The sequence below is a fragment of the Triticum aestivum genome, chromosome 5D (genome assembly GCF_018294505.1).
Source record: "Triticum aestivum cultivar Chinese Spring chromosome 5D, IWGSC CS RefSeq v2.1, whole genome shotgun sequence".
Taxonomy (NCBI): Eukaryota; Viridiplantae; Streptophyta; class Magnoliopsida; order Poales; family Poaceae; genus Triticum; species Triticum aestivum.
The window spans coordinates 168,397,352-168,415,349 of record NC_057808.1 but is presented as its reverse complement, the minus strand read 5'-3'; positions in this window follow the sequence as shown (position 1 = coordinate 168,415,349).

Sequence of the window (17,998 nt, the reverse complement as noted above, 5' to 3'; positions counted from 1 at the left end):
TGGTTTCCTGACTATGGACATTGGATGTCATTGATAACGGGATCACATCATTAGGAGAATGATGTGATGGACAAGACCCAATCCTAAGCATAGCTCAAAGATCGTGTAGTTCGTTTGCTAGAGCTTTTCCAATGTCAAGTATCTTCTCCTTAGACCATGAGATCGTGCAACTCCCGGATACCGTAGGAGTACTTTGGGTGTGCCAAACGTCACAACGTAACTGGGTGACTATAAAGGTACATTACGGGTATCTCCGAAAGTGTCTGTTGGGTTGGCACGGATCGAGACTGGGATTTGTCACTCCGTATGACGGAGAGGTATCTCTGGGCCCACTCGGTAATGCATCATCATAATGAGCTCAATGTGGCTAAGGAGTTAGTCACGGGATCATGCATTGCGGTACGAGTAAAGAGACTTGCCGGTAACGAGATTGAACAAGGTATTGGGATACCGACGATCGAATCTCGGGAAAGTAACATACCGATTGACAAAGGGAATTGTATACTGGATTGATTGAATCCTCGACATCGTGGTTCATCCGATGAGATCATCGTGGAACATGTGGGAGCCAACATGGGTATCCAGATCCCGCTGTTGGTTATTGACCGGAGAGGCGTCTCGGTCATGTCTGCATGTCTCCCGAACCCGTAGGGTCTACACACTTAAGGTTCGGTGACGCTAGGGTTGTAGAGATATGAGTATGCGGAAACCCGAAAGTTGTTCGGAGTCCCGGATGAGATCCCGGACGTCACGAGGAGTTCCGGAATGGTCCGGAGGTGAAGAATTATATATAGGAAGTCAAGTTTCGGCCACCGGGAAAGTTTCGGGGGTCACCGGTATTGTACCGGGACCACCGGAAGGGTCCCGGGGGTCCACCTATCCCGGAGGGCCCCATGGGCTGAAGTGGGAAGGGAACCAGCCCTTAGTGGGCTGGGGCGGCCCCCATGGGCCTTCCCCCTGCGCCTAGGGTTGGAAACCCTAGGGTGGGGGGCGCCCCACTTGCCTTGGGGGGCAAGTCTCCCCCCTGGCCGCCGCCCCCCCATGCAGATGGGTCTTGGCCGGCGCCCCCCCTCCCAGGGGGCCTATATAAAGGGGGGGGAGGGAGGGCAGCAGTACTACAGCCTTTGGCGCCTCCCTCCTCCCCTGCAACACCTCTCCCTCTCGCAGAAGCTCGGCGAAGCCCTGCCGAGATCCCGCTACATCCACCACCACGCCGTCGTGCTGCTGGATCTCCATCAACCTCTCCTTCCCCCTTGCTGGATCAAGAAGGAGGAGACGTCGCTGCTCCGTACGTGTGTTGAACGCGGAGGTGCCGTCCGTTCGGCACTCGGTCATCGGTGATTTGGATCACGACGAGTACGACTCCATCAACCTCGTTCATTGGAACGCTTCCGCTCGCGATCTACAAGGGTATGTAGATGCACTCCTTTCCCCTCGTTGCTAGTATACTCCATAGATGGATCTTGGTGAGCGTAGGAAAATTTTAAAATTCTGCTACGATCCCCAACAGTTACCGCTTTTGCTCAGCCCCTCTTATAGCGTTGCTAGTTGCAGGTGAAGATGAAGATTGCTCCATGTTGGATTATGTTTATGTTGGGATATCACAATATCTCTTATATTATTAATGCATCTATATACTTGGTAAAGGGTGGAAGGCTCGGCCTTATGCCTGGTGTTTTGTTCCACTCTTGCTGCCCTAGTTCCGTCATACCGGTGTTATGTTCCTTGATTTTGCGTTCCTAACGCGGTTGGGTGATTTATGGGACCCCCTTGACAGTTCGCTTTGAATAAAACTCTTCCAGAAAGGCCCAACCTTGGTTTTACATTTTCCTTACCTAGCCTTCTTCCCTTGGGAGTCGCGCATCCCGAGGGTCATCTTATTTTACCCCCCCGGGCCAGTGCTCCTCGGAGTGTTGGTCCAAACTAGAGCCCTTTGCAGCGCCACCTCGGGGAAACTGGAGGTCTGGTTTTAGTTGTACGGACTGCTCATCCGGTGTGCCCTGAGAACGAGATATGTGCAGCTCCTATCGGGATTTGTCGGCACATTCGGGCGGCTTTGCTGGTTTTGTTTTAGCATCGTCGAAATGTCCGTAACCGGGATTCCGAGACTGATCGGGTCTTCCCGGGAGAAGGAATATCCTTCGTTGACCGTGAGAGCTTATAATGGGCTAAGTTGGGACACCCCTGCAGGGTATAAACTTTCGAGAGCCGTGCCCGCGGTTATGTGGCAGATGGGAATTTGTTAATATCCGGTTGTAGAGAATTTGACACTTGACCTTAATTAAAACGCATCAACCGCGTGTGTAGCCGTGATGGTCTCTTCTCGGCGGAGTTCGGGAAGTGAACACGGTTTGAGTTATGCATGGCATAAGTAGAGGTTCAGGATCACTTCTTGATCATTGCTAGTTCACGACCGTTCCGTTGCTCCTCTTCTCGCTCTTATTTGCGTATGTTAGCCACCATATATGCTTAGTGCCTGCTGCAGCTCCACCTTATTACACCATCCTTTCCTATAAGCTTAAATAGTCTTGATCTCGTGGGTGTGAGATTGCTGAGTCCTCGTGACTCACAGATACTTCCAAAACAGTTGCAGGTGCCGTTGATACCAGTGCAGGTGACACAACTGAGCTCAAGTGGGAGCTCGATGAAGATCTTGTTCGTTGTGTTGTTTCTTTTCATGTTGATCAGTAGTGGTGCCCAGTTGGGACGATCGGGGATCTAGCAGTTGGGTTGTCTTCTTTTATTTTGATTCCGTAGTCGGACCTATGTGTGTATCTCTGTATGATGTATGTTTTATTTATGTATTGTGTGAAGTGGCGATTGTAAGCCAATTCTTTATCCCATTCTTGTTCATTACATGGGATTGTGTGAAGATGACCCTTCTTGCGACAAAACCACAATGCGGTTATGCCTCTAAGTCGTGCCTCGACACGTGGGAGATATAGCCGCATCGTGGGCGTTACAGTGGTCATCTGACCAAAGGACAGTATGGCCGTGTGAGTGCTCTGGAAACTTCGAAGCTAGTCTGGGACTGGCTGTCCAAGGTCAACGAAGGCATCTCAACCCAGAGAGACTCAAGGATCAGTGTTCTTCGCAACCTCTTCAACCGCTTCAAGAGAAATGACAATGAGAATGTCCAGCTCACGTTTGATCGCCTCATTGACATCAAAAATGAGCTTCATGCTCTTGGCGCCACTGAGATCACCAAGCATGAAATCGTTAAGACACTCCTGAGATCACTTGACAGCTCGTTTGACACCCTAGCCTTAATGATCCAAGAACGCCCTGACTTCAAGACTCACGATCCGTCTGGCATACTTGAGAGGCTCAACACACATGAGTTCCAGTTATCTCAGAAAAGAGAGATCTATGGTTCTAGCTATGGACGTACTCGCGCTTTGAAGGCAAAAGCTGTTTCCTCATCCGAAGAAGAATCTGACTGCAGTTCTGGGGATCCTGAAGACATTGGAAAGGAGCTTGCTATGCTTGTTAAGAAGTTCCAGAAATTCACCAAGAAGAAAGGCTTCAGAAAGTCTTCAAGATCCAGCTCAAGAAATGATGAAGCTTCTACTCATGACCACAAGAAGAGAACATGCCACAAGGGCAAGAAACCTGGTCACTACATCTCTGAGTGTCCTTAGTGGGACAATGAGAACAACAAGAAGAAGAAGAGTAAGGAATATGATTCTGATGACAAGAAGAAGAAGAAATCCTCAAAGTCTTCTTCCAAGTCTTCATCACATAGGAAGAGCTCATCTGGCAAGGCTCGTGGTTTTGTTGGCAAGGAGATGGATTCAGAGGAGGAGTCTGCTTCTGAGGAGGCAGAGGTGGAGTCTGAGGAGGAGTCCGACTCTGGTGTTGCAAGTCTGGCTCTAGCCACAACCTACGTTGCCAAGTCCATCTTCAACACTAAAGACAATGGCTCCGTCACCAACGCTGATGCTAATGACAAGGACGACTCTGCCCCCACCTACTGCTTCATGGCACGTGGTGCCAAGGTAAACTCATGTGATGCTTACTTTCAAACATCAAGTGAAGATGACTCTGATTGTGAATCCAAACCCAGCTACAAAACACTTGCTAAAATTGCAACTGAACAACAGAAAGCTATGGAACATATTCAAAAATTGTTAGACAAAAGCGATGACCTGTTGGACGCGGAAATGACCCGATCTCGGTCCTTAATTGAAGACATAAAAAATCTTCATGTTAAGTACGAGGAACTTGAAAGTCGTCATGAAACGCTCTCAACAACTCATGAAAAGCTTTCCTATGATTATCTTCAAAGGAAGCAAGAACTTGAGAAATTGAGAGCAGTTCATGAAGATCTTCAAAAAGAGAATGAGTCACTTCACGCTCAACAGATCAGTCCCGCTCAGGAAGGATTTGAACCACCATGTCTAAAATGCCTTGAGCGTGATAACGCTACTTCTGTTACTGAATGTTCTACTTCTGCTACTGTCACAATATCTTCAACTGCTGATGTGGTAATTAACCCCTCTGCTGAGGATACCACTACTATTGCTGATGAAAATGCTAGGTTGAAGACATTGCTTGAGACTGGGATGTATAAAAGTCTCAAAGGGCATCAGACACTATGTGATGTCCTCAAAAAGCAGATTCTGAACCGAAACACTAGAAAAGAGGGTGTTGGGTTTGATAGGAAAATGAATGTTAATGGTTCTTACTGGAAGCCTGAGCAGTACCCCAAGACCACATGGGTTGCTGCAAAGGGACCTTCAGTGGACCCATCCACCTTATCTGGCTTCACTTGTGCTAACCCGACTATCATTGATGAATCCTTTGATGCAAACTATAAATTGTTTAAGAATCAGAATGGTGAAGTGTTTACCAGGTATATTGGTACTAACTGCAGGAATGGACCGCCCTTGAAGAAGATCTGGGTGCCCAAAAGGTGTCTTGAGAATCTTCCTGTGAATGTCATCATGACACCTCCAGGGAAGAAGACAAACCCTAGACCAAAGGCGTCATATGGTCCAAAGGCTTCATACAGACAGAGGACTCACCAGAGTCACCCTAACGCCAATGTTTTGCAGGGAAATCATACTCAAACTTATGAATATGAGCGCGTATCATCAAACCGCAATGTTCATAAGACTAAGAACTATTCTGCTTATTCATATGAGTATTATTCACCTCCTGCAAGGCTATTTGCCAGGGCTCCAAAGCCGAAGTTCTCAAATGCTGCACTTAGACTCATTGCTTCTAAGCCACCCCTGAAGATGTGGGTGGTTAAGAAAAATTAACTTCCTTTTGCAGGGAAAGGTCTCCAGCCGGAAATCAAAGGCGTCTGATGCTTATGCTGGGGACCTAAAACATGTTGTGGGCCGCAAGATAAAATGCCCAAATGGTCTTACTATGTATTTTGTTCCTGAATCGCTTGCCATTCATCCTATCAGTCCTAACCTTGATCTGAGCTTTGATAATCCTCTTGTCCGTCAAATGTTTATGCTTCACAATACTCTTGGTGAAGCCTATCCCCCTAATTGTACTGTAGGGTATGACACCACATGCTTCAGAATGGATTATGGACAGTGGATGCACTAATCACATGACTGGTGATCGAAGTCTTCTCATGGACTCAACCTTACATCCATCTGACAAGAGTCACATCACATTTGCTGACACTAGTAAAAGCAAGGTATTGGGTCTAGGTAGAGTTGCAATCTCAAAGGATCAGCACATGGATAAAGTGATGCTTGTTGAATCCCTTGGTTTCAACTTAATGTCTGTCTCAATGCTTTGTGACTTGAACATGATTGTGATATTTGGAAAATATCGTTGCCTTGTTCTAATGGAATCTGACAAGTCTCTAGTCTTTGAAGGGTACCGGAAAGATGATCTATATATGGTAGATTTCTCAGCAGGACCACAGTTAGCCGTATGTCTTCTAGCAAAAGCTTCAGAGTGCTGGCTCTGGCATCGGAGGCTAGGGCATGCTGGCATGAGGAACCTGTACACTCTCGCGAAGAAGAAACACGTCTTAGGTATCGAGGGCGTCAAGTTCAAGAAAGATCATCTGTGTCGTGCCTGCGAAGCTGGAAAGATGACTAGGGCCAAGCATCCCTCGAACACAATCATGATGACATCTCAACCCTTCGAGCTGCTACACATGGACTTATTTGGCCCTACTCACTACTCTACTCTTACTACCACTGCTTGCCTCTATGGCTTCGTCATTGTTGATGATTATTCAAGATATACATGGGTGCATATAATCCTCTACAAGAATGAAGTGCAGGATGTCTTCAGACGCTTCACAAATCATGCCATGACAAACTATGGCATCAAGATCAAGCACATCAGAAGTGACAACGGCACAGAGTTCAAGAACACCGGCCTCGATCTTTACCTTGATACATTAGGCATCACTCATGAGTTCTCTGCTCCATACACACCTCAGCAGAATGGCATCATGGAGCGCAAGAACAGGACACTCATTGAGATGGCTCGGACGATGCTTGATGAATACAAGACACCAAGGAAGTTCTGGCCCGAAGCCATTGATACTGCATGCCATGTCATCAACCGTGTTTATCTTCACAAGCTTCTGAAGAAGACATCCTATGAGCTCCTAACTGGTAAGAAGCCAAACGTCAGTTACTTCAGAGTATTTGGTGCTAGGTGCTGGATTAAAGATCCACATCACACTTCAAAATTTGCACCGAAAGCACATGAAGGTTTTATGCTTGGTTACGGAAAGGATTCGCACTCCTACAGAGTCTTCAACCTCTTTCACTATAAAGTGGTTGTAACTATAGACGTGCGGTTCGATGAGACTAACGGCTCGCAAAGAGAGCACCTGCGAAATGTGCTAGATGAAGTTCCACCTAGTGAAGCCATCAAGCTTATGGGGACTGGAGAAATCATACCTTCTGAGGCACAGGCTAAAGAGGAACTCATCATCTCTGCACCTAATCAGCCTGAAGTCAATGCTCCAAATGAAGACAATGATCAACAAGAGCCAAATCTTCGTCCAGTATATCCTCGTGTTGCAAATGAAGTACAGATTGAGAAGATAATTGATAGCATCAATGCACCTGGTCCACTTACTCGTTCAAGTGCAACACAACTGGCAAATTTCTGTGGGCACTATGCATTTGTCTCTATATCTGAACCCAAGAAAGTTGTTGAAGCCTTCATGGAACCTGAATGGATTCAAGCTATGCAGGAAGAGCTTCAACAGTTCGAGCTGAACAATGTGTGGGAATTGGTCAAGCGTCCTGATCCTCGTAAGCACAATATCATTGGCACCAAATGGATATATCGCAACAAGCAAGATGAGCATGGTCAAGTTGTCAGAAACAAGGCTCGTCTAGTTGCTCAAGGATACACTCAAGTTGAAGGGATTGACTTCGATGAAAAATTTGCTCCCGTGGCTAGGCTTGAAGCCATTCGCATATTGCTAGCCTATGCAAACCATCACAACATCCTTTTGTATCAAACGGATGTGAAGAGTGCCTTTCTCAATGGCAAGATTGAAGAAGAAGTGTATGTTGCACAACCACCTGGTTTTGAAGATCCAAAACATCCTGATATGGTATACAAGCTCAACAAGGCATTGTATGGCCTTAAACAAGCCCCTCGTGCTGGGGATGACACACTCAAAGACTTCCTGAAGAGCAAAGGCTTCAAACCTGGTTCCCTGGATCCCACACTCTTCACGAAGACATATGATGGTGAACTGTTTGTGTGCCAAATCTATGTGGATGACATTACCTTCGGCTGCACTAACCAGAAATACAGTGATGAATTTGGACACATGATGCAAGAGCAAGACCAGATGTCCATGATGGGTGAGCTGAAGTTCTTCCTAGGTCTTCAAATTCGTCAGCAAAGTAACGGCATCTTCATATCTCAAGAGAAATACCTCAAAGACTGCCTGAAGAAGTTTGGGATGCAAGATTGCAAAGGTTACACGACGCCAATGCCAACCAAAAGTCATCCGGGTCCCGACGCCAATGGTAAAGAGTTCGATCAAAAGGTATACCACTCCATGATTGGTTCTTTACTTTATTTATGTGCATCTAGGCCAGATATCATGTTTAGTGTTTGCATGTGTGCCCGATTCCAAGCGGCACCAAAGGAATCGCATCACTTAGCTGTGAAGCGAATTCTTCGATATTTGGCTTACACCCCAACACTAGGATTATGGTATCCAAAGGGCTTAGAGTTTGATCTAGTTGGATTCTCGGATGCTGATTATGCTGGTGACAAGGTGGATCGCAAGTCTACATCAGGCGCATGTCACTTTCTGGGACGATCACTTGTCTGTTGGTCTTCAAAGAAGCAGAACTGTGTATCTCTCTCCACTGCTAAATCTGGATACATTGCTGCTGGATCTTGCTGCGCTCAGCTTCTATGGATGAAGCAAACACTCAAGGACTATGGCATCCATCTGAAGCAAGTACCACTCTACTGCGACAATCAAAGCACCATCAAGATTGCCAACAACCCAGTTCAGCACTCGAAGACAAAGCACATTGAAATTCGTCATCACTTTCTCAGAGATCATGTCATGAAGGAAGATATTGATATCATTCACGTCAACACTGAAGAGCAATTCGCAGATATCTTCACCAAGCCCTTGGATGAGAAAAGGTTTTGCAAGTTGCGGTGTGAGCTTAATATCTTAGAATCCTCAAATGTCCTGTAATTGGGCACACATCCTAACACTTATGCATGTTGATGACTTAGATGTGCAACCCACGAAGTAAAGTATATCTTCAATCAATGAAGACATACACACTAAGTGTGAATACATTAATGTGGAATATGACTTCGGAGCGCCACGATAATTATGCGCCGTGTCTGGGTCAAATACTTCCTATACGGTGGGTAACGCCACCACCAAACTTTTGCTTGAAGTGTTTCATCTGGCGTGTCATTTGCAAAGTCTTTGCGTTTTATTTTGTCTTCAACTTTGATTTGACTTCCGTTTTATCTTCACTATGTTGATTTGGTCTTACTCAGACATATTCATATATTTGTGTTCTGTCCTCTACAGCATTCACTTATAGCTATGTCTTCTTGCTTGAATCTTTTGATCTAAGTGAATGTGATCGGACCCCAACCTCTTCTATGCTTCCATCTCAAATTCTATCTATCCAAATCATATGCATTCTATTGAAACTGTCAAATGTCTTCTCTGTGTCCTTGTCAGCAGAAGATATACAGACAAAAATTGAATCTGTTTTAAATGTTATATCCTTATTGCCTGAAACCCGGAGAAGCCGGAACGACCACCCGACAGTCCAGGCATGCGTGGGAACATGGACAACTTCCAATGTGTTGCATGTTTGCCACGTGTCCCTCAGATGTGAACCGCCAGGGGCACCTGCGTAACTGCGCTGTGCTGTCCCTTCTCTTATAAATACACATCTCATCGCGGTCAAAATCCTTCTCCCACCTCTCCACCTCGCACAAACCCTAGCGCCACCGCTAGCTCTCGACGACGCCGGCGACGAAGCGCTTAGCTACCTTGACCTCACCGACGCCGTCCTCACGCCGGTCGCGAACCTCGTCTTCTCCTCCGCCGCCGTAGGTGTCTTCCGTCGCCGAGTTAGGGCACGGAAGATTGAACTGCTCGGCCTCCCACTCCACTCCGTCTAGCAGTTCTTCGTGTGGTAAATAAAACCTCCTTTTTACTGTCTTTTTGATCCGATAGATTCATCCTTCCTCACCAAAAGTAGTTTCTGTGCCTACAAATTTGGATCTATCCTGTTCTGCATCTCATATCATGCCTGAAATATTCATTTATGCTTCGCAAGTAGTTAGATTCCTCACTTGTACCTATTCTTGGATTCGTACAAATCTGGAACCAACTCTCAACACATAAGTAAATGTCTTCGCGCTATGAGGTCAATGTCTTCAAACTGATCTATCTTCAAAATCTTCTGAGAATGCATATGACCTCTTCCCCTTCCCTCGCATCTCTAATGCTGTCACAGGTACATGTCCGTGGGAGAATCCCTTGGTTCTCATAGTCTGCATTTGTTTGCAGAGTTCCTATAGCATCACATTCATTCACCATCAGCAAGTTCCTGTCTGACCGGCAAGCGGAAGCCATCACTGTACTGAAGCCATTCTGCTTGAATACAATGGCCACAGAAAAGTCAGCAAGAAAGGGCGGCAGGAAGCGCCGTGGGGATACATCAAAGGATTTGCCCGAAGATCTCTATGAGCTGTACAAGACTGATCCTGAAGAGGATTACAATCAGCGCAAAACTCGAATCCAATGGATTCGAAGGTATTGGGCCGAGCAATGGTTCAAATACAGATTCGTGACCAAGGAGTATGCTGAGAAGAATGCCATCAAGTGTCCTTGGGGTGATATTCTCTTTCAAAATCTTCAACCCAAGAACATATCTGAAGCTATTGCTTAGGGTTTCTACCCTTGTATGGTCCGTGGACCACAACCTGCCAATGTCGACCCATCATCATTGCTATGGTGTCGTGATGATAATCTATTCAAGCGCAACTTTCAGACTGCAAAGGCATCTGCCAAAGAGAACAACAAATCGCTTGGATTAGACTTCAACCCCGGTCCATCCGCTCCTCGAGCTGATGGCACCCGTGATGCTAAACCCAATATTGTCGAGCCCTTCTACAACCTCGAAGGTCTCATCACACACATTGTTGTTCAGGGGGCAGCCATGGAGCACTCTGCAGACGATGCTGATTCTGATGAAGTGCCTGCTCCACCTAAGCCAAAGAAGCAGAAGAAACCAAAGGCTTCAAAGCCCTCCACTGCACCTAAATCTTCGCGTGCGAAGCCTTTGGCCACTGCACCTCCTGAAGCCAGTGTGCAGTCTGAAGATCTTTCTCGCATCTCCAAGACCGAGAAGAAGAAGAAGCCCATCCAGATTTCTGGTCAAGCACTGAGCCCAGCTGCCGTTCTGAGGAACAAGAACGAAGCCATTGATCTGTCAAGTGACGAAGATCTTGGCGATGATGCTCTTGAGCTGTTGATAAAGAGCAAGCAAGAGGCGGAGATCTTCAACGATCTGCCCCTCTTTGATGTGGACATCTTGAATAACTTCATTGATGAGTGGTTTGACAACCCAGACCTTAGTATTGATGATCTTCAGCTTCCAATTGGCATCAGTGTCTCTTTCCACAGTGCCATTGCAAATGAGCTAGCCCTGGCTCAGAAGATTGCCGAACTGAAGAACAAGATTGATCACGAGAAAGCCCAATTCAAGAAGATCATGGCCAATCTCAGTGTGGCTGATGTCCAACGCTTCAAGCAGATGCTGCATGAGCTCAAAGAGCAGTTTCAACAGAAACGTGAAGCAGCAAAAGGATCAAGAGAACGGATGAAGCTCTCCGCCAGCAAGTATGTGCAAGTTCATAACGAAGCTGAAAAGCGCAAAGCTCTTGGGTGTCCAGGCATCAACCCCAAGATGGCTGCCAAGAAGAAGAAGCCTGCTGTGGCCCAAGCTGAAGCATCAAGGCGGGAAGAACCTCGCATTGTCTTCCCCGCCAGCATGACAGACATGAAACCTAAGGTCCCCACAGTAGCTTCAGAAATCAAGAAAACAAGGGCAGCTGAGGCCGAAGCCAGAAAGCGTAAGATCAAGAATGCCACTGATAATGCGCCACAGACCAAGAAGCGGAAGACAAAGTCTTCCAAGAAGTATCGGGCTGCTCCCATAGAGCCCCTCCTTGTCGATCCAATCTTAGTCGCTCGTCCTACGTACGAACACCAAGAACGTCAGTTAATAGTTCACGAGCCTGCTTTCACAGAGGCTCCTGAAGCTGAAGACATTCCAGCTGTTGACCCCACCGCAATTGAAGACATTGGTCCCCAAGACAATGTAAATGATGATGAAGTCCTTCCTCAGATAGAGCAGCAAATGGTATCATCGCCTGTTCTCACAAACAGCAAACTCATCAGCATTGGTCGTCCTCTGACGCCAATTGCTCAGGATGATTCATGGGCTGATCGCCCTCAAGACTCCCCCCGTCGAGAAGAATCACCAAGTACTCCCCCACCTCAAGTCACCACTCCGGTGCTTGACGATGACGACTATGTGGTCAAGCCAACTCCCTCTCCAAAAGTGTCGCCCGCACTCCGCAGGCTTCGCAAAGGACCAAGGCCACAAGTCGCTCTGTCGATCGTTCCAGAAGGAGAAGAGCAACACAACTCAGTGGCACGACAAGTGTTTCCTGACACCACTCCAATTGTGAACGTCTCTATGTCTGAAGCCAAAGCTGCTGAAGACATTCCGGCTGCATCAGCTGATGACCAAGAAGAACCCCGTCAAAAAGAAGAGCGAGCTGCCACACCCCCTAGCAACCAAGAAGCTGTTCTCGAGGAGAATGAGATTGTGCCAGACCCTCCAGCTACTCAAGTGGAGATTGAAAATAATGAGGCGGCCACCAACAACAACACTGAAGCCAATGACGTTGTCATGGCTGAAGCTAATGTGGCGCCTGAAGCCAATGTTGCACCTGAAGCCATTGTGCAGCTCGAAGCCCATGTCAATGCCGATGCTCCTGTGCAACCTCCAAGGCCTCACACTATTGAGCTGGCATTTGATTGCGGTCAACCGGTCATGGTTCGATGGCCTATTCTGGTTCCTCCTCCTATTCTGGTTACTATTCCTGTATACTATACAATCAGGGGTGCATTTTTCCCCATATGCGTCTAGATTGCGAAGCCATTGCTGGCCTGCCCTGCTTGGAAGAAGCCCTCGACTGCTTTAGAGATGCAGGCCTTCTACAGTTTGTGACCGACAAGGAAAATTGGAATGAAGAACTTCTGCTACAATTCTATGCAACTCTTCACATTCGCGGCTACAACAGGGATCCGAAGACTTGGGTCCTTGAGTGGATGACAGGCAATGTACACCACGAAGCCAAAGCTCTTGATATTTTTGAGCTCACTGCCTTGCCCACTCCAGGTGAACTCTATGAACCTGGTTGTCAGCTTCACTGCAATGCTTTGGAGAGCATCTTCCAAAAGCCTGAGCCAAACATGAGCCAAATGCTGAGCATGATGAAGCCACTGCCACAAGACGCTGAATATCCAAAGGAATTCTTTGTTGAAGACCTAGAGTATCTGCCACGCACTATTTATCATATCATCAGGCGAACTCTATGGCCTGTCAAGGGACATTCTCCTGCAGCGAAGATAGAAGGCGCAATGAAGACATTGGTTTTCAATATCTTCAATGGCATCAGTTTCAATGCTCAAGACTTCTTCATCAGGCAATTTGCTGCATCTGGATCTGATCTTTTTGGTCTGAAGTTTTATGCTCCATGGGTAATGCGCCTCATCAAGCTTCACTCTGCTATCAAATATCAGCCTTCTGCGCGCAATCATCTCATATTCTTGCCAGAGGTTGATCTGTCTGTCGAAGCCATATACCCAGAGCCTGACAAGGAGCCAATTTATTTTCACAACGCCGATCACCAAGCTTCACACAACCTATTGAAGGAGTTCTTGCTGCAACTCGTGTTTATCCTTTGGCTAGCAATACACGTGCACCTCATCGTGCCCATACTAAAGCCACTGAAAGCACTATTGCGCAAAGGCCTTGGAAGCGATCTCGTGTTCTCAATGACCGAGAGCTTCTCGTCGCCCTGCATCAAAAACAGGATAAGCATCATGACTGGCTGAAACTTCAGATGCAAAGCCTCTTGGTGGATGTCAATTGCATTCGCAATCTTGCTACCAAGAATGCTTTTGTCACTCATGAAACCTGTCGGCGGTCGTGGAAGAGTCTGACATTGCTGAGCTCTGAAGATGATCTTCAACAAGATGGCTTCACAGAGAGATTCAAGTTTGATTCCAATCCTCCCAGGAACGCTGTCTTGCGTCGGACTCCCTCACTTGAAGACTCTGAGTACTCCTCCTCAGCGGCAACTGTCAATGCCAGAGTCATTGATGACGAAGACGATGCTACTTCACCAACTAAAACTGCGCCTCGTATCAACACTGCGCCAAGTTCTTCTACACCACCGGACCTCAACAACGACCCTGCGGCTTCTCCTACTCCTCATGGGGACGAGTAGACGCTCTATGTCTTCAAACCTTTTTCGTCCTTACTGACAAAAGGGGGAGAAACATATGAGTTGATAGTCTTCAAGCGGGTCCATATGAGTGGTTGCTATAATTTTTGCCAAGTGTTTACAACTCTCGGTTTCTATACATTTGGTTCTTTGAGTTGCAACACTTAAACTTGATGGTCGTCTGCTACCTTTTTCTGTCAACTACGTGATGCGATGATAAATTTCGCATGTGCGACGATAAAGTCCGCACGAAGTCATTTCGCAGACGTCCATTTTCATTATGCATGTCATTATATTTGTTATATCTTTTCATGCATGATGAATTGTCTTCTTAAGTTGAAGAGGATCTCCACAAGTACAACCTGCCATGTGCATTTTCATTCAAAAGCAAAATACTTATATGCACATCTTCAGCGGGAGCCTTTTGCTACTTATGAAGACAATACCTTAATCCTTACAATTTCACATACTTTTATCCCCGTTGAAAACTTCAACCAGTTTGTCATCAATCACCAAAAAGGGGGAGATTGCAAGTGCATCTAGTGCCACCCCTAGTTGGTTTTGGAGTATTGATGACAAACTTGGTTGAGGTACTAATGTGTTTGTGAGAATTGCAGGATAACACAGGTAGTAGTCCCTCACTAATTCGGTTTACCTACCGGAGATGACCCCTAAAAATGTGTGAAGACATTGAAGACAATGGTGGTATGTGAAGATAATCACAATGAAGATTATGACTCGAAAAGACATTCACGTGAAGACTATGGAGTGCGAAGACATAGTTGTTTCGTAGTTTCCTTTTCCTCCTAGTTGAGTCATAGGAACCACCGTACAGTTAAGTGGGGTCCAAGTGAACAAAGTCAGAGTGACTGAAGTGATGCTCAACCAAATCCGAAGTCTTCGAGCGAAGACAATGAGAGCAAAGCTTATCCAGAGCTGGATGAGTCAGCTTTACTTGTAGCCCAAGTTAAGCTGCCGCGTGTGTTTGAAATCTGACCGTTGGAACACGTGTCAGTTCCTTAGTGACCCAGGGTCATTTTGGACAAATCAGGTCGGGTTGCCCTGTGGCTATAAATAGCCCACCCCCTACACCATAAATTGGTGGCTGCTCAGAGTTAGTGCACGGCTTTTGTCGTTTGAGAGCAACCCACCTTGAAGCCTTTGAGAGAGAGGAATCCTTGCGAGGACAAAGCCCAAAACACCCAGAGCCAAAGAGTGTTAGGCATCACAGAAGTCTTTCTGTCCGCGTGACCTGAAGACTTGTTACACTTGAGGACTGTGAATCCTCCAGCCGGTTAGGCATCGCGTTCTGAGCATCCAAGAGTCATTGTGGATTGCCGGTGAACGAAGTCTGTGAAGGTTTGGAAGTCTACCTTGAAGACTTACCAGAGTGATTGGGCGAGGACTAAGTGTCCTTAGCTCAAGGGGAATAAGGCGAAGACGCGTTCTTCTGAGTTGAATCTCAGCCTCCCTAACCAGACGTACAGTTGTCACAACAACTGGAACTGGTCCAACAAATCATTGTCCTCACCAAGCAACTGGTTCCATCTCTTCCCTCACTTATTTATAGTTTGTCTCCGTGAAGTCATTTGCCTGCTTGCATCATCTGGTTGACTTCACTGTGTGACGATTATTGTTGTTTGGCTTCATACTGTCTTCCATCTTGATCCATACTACCTAGCTGCCAATAGTCTTCGTACTTTAGCTTCATTACTTGCTTGACTATGGCTTATCTAGTGTAGTCTACCTTCCGCTGCATATCAATAGGTTCATTTCTATTGTTTGTCTTCGAAACTCTCATGTTTTGAAGACTGTCATAAAAATCGCCTGTTCACCCCCCTCTGGTCGATAACTAGCACTTTCACCTTGAAAGGATCCTGTCAAAGGATCTCCAGAGCGAGAAGGCCCTGCTAGAAATCACTATGATCTCTTTCAACGAGTACAAGGACACCATGAAGCTTTGGACTATTCGTCTTGTGGTAGCCACAGAAGGCCCCACCGTGCAGCTATCTGTCATGGGTCTGCAGGATTACAACTTCTCCACCAACGACAGGGACACCGTGAGTGCCAGACTCATCCTGTTCTTTGAAATTTTCATCAAGGTGCTAGAGAAGCATCACGAAACATGAGCTGCTCATCTTGCCAGCAAACCCCGCAGGCTTTATGAGGATGTCCTCTTCAAGGTTCCCGTCAAAGTGGTGCAATAGAATCCTGGCATTGATATCTCCAAGGTCTTCACCAGCTTGCCGGAGGGAGCCGATACCAAGGCCGCCAAAGAGCTTGCTGCTCCTATCGCCGACAGGGTTGGCCAGATACCTAGGACCAAGGCCCAGCATAGGCACTATCCCCCTCGCCATTCTTTGTTGCAAGTGTAGTTCATGTAAAAGTCAGATTTTTCTTTGATTAGAACTAAACTATGCTCTGAATGTCATATAACTCGTACTGATGGATGAATGCATGCTATATCCCTTGTTTGATTCTATCTTTTCATGATTTTTGTACCCTACGTTGCCGGAAACTTGCCGGTGCGCACACTCTTGCCGCGAGCGCTTTGAGGAACGGATCCTTAGCAGCATGCAGGAAGTGCCGCCGATGGCAAGGTTACACTTGACGGTCTCAATGCAACCACTTAAGTTGCTGAGCAGACTCGAAACAAAATAAGAGCTCAAATGATCCCGACAAGGTTCCTTCTTGTGTAGGTTTTTCATCTAATGACTAAAATCATTTAAGGGAAAGTAGGAACTGCAACAAAGAATTTGTTTCAAAGTTTTTCAATTTAGCTTTTCTTTGTTGTAATTCTTGTTGTGAATCATAACTTAAACGACATTTGGGTATCATACCATTACTCCCCCCGAGAAACTTGCAGGCGAGGAACTCTTCTATTCCTTGAGAAAAAGAAAGAAGAGAAAAGAGGAGGCTGGGAACCTTGACGGCTCGTTAAGCATTTCATACAAGGTAATATGCAACAAAACATCACATACAACATACACAAATAAATATGTACTTTGACAAAGAGTTTTGAAAGACTTAGCTTTATTTCACTATGCACAGGATCTCCGCATGGCTTTGTACAAAGGATTACATGTCTTACCGACAAACTCATACAAAATAGGCTGCTGGGCAGCCCGGCAACTGCGCCTCACGGGTAGAACTTGCAAAGATGCTCAATATTGCATGAGTTCTATACCGGAGTGCAATCTTCGGTCTCGAGATGGACTGAGCCAGGTCTGGTGACTCGTACTACCCGATAAGGGCCTTCCCCTTTGGTGTAAACTTGTTTCATCCCTTCGCGGACTAGATCTGACGAAGACAAGGTCGCCTTCCTCAAGGCTTCGGGACTGCACTTTGCGGCTATGGTAGAGGCACAAAGCTTGCTGGTAGCATGCGGCACGCACAACAGCCTGAAGACAATCTTTCTCAAGGAGTGTGGCATCATGTGCCGTAGCTGCTTGTCGGTGTACTAAAGTTTGGATTCTTCATGTAGCAGTCAGTGCGTCAGGTTCATCATCTTCATTGCCATGGCTCCCAAGAAGAAGGGTACCATGGCGGCTGGTCCTTCTACGTCCAAGCTACCGACACCCACGCAGACAGGCGACAGTGCAGGTGGTGGTTGAGGAGGCGGAGGCGGCGAACAACATCCGTGACGTTCTGGCGATCCAAGCCAGACAAGCGGTGATAGAGGCGAGGGTGTCCCGATCTTTCGATGAGATGATAACTATCGATTTGGTGGAGTCGACTTTGACGATCCGACAACAAACGTGCACGACGTTGCACCTTAGTAATCGCTAAACCAACTTTGAGAGGTTATTGACCACGCCGGAGCACGATCAACCTGACCACGAAGGTCTATTCCTGCACGCAATCGAAGAACAAGCAAGAATATGATAATGCAATCTGAATATTGCGAATATAGATGAAGTATTGATAAAGGTGGGGATCCGTAAGCGGTCTTGGTGTG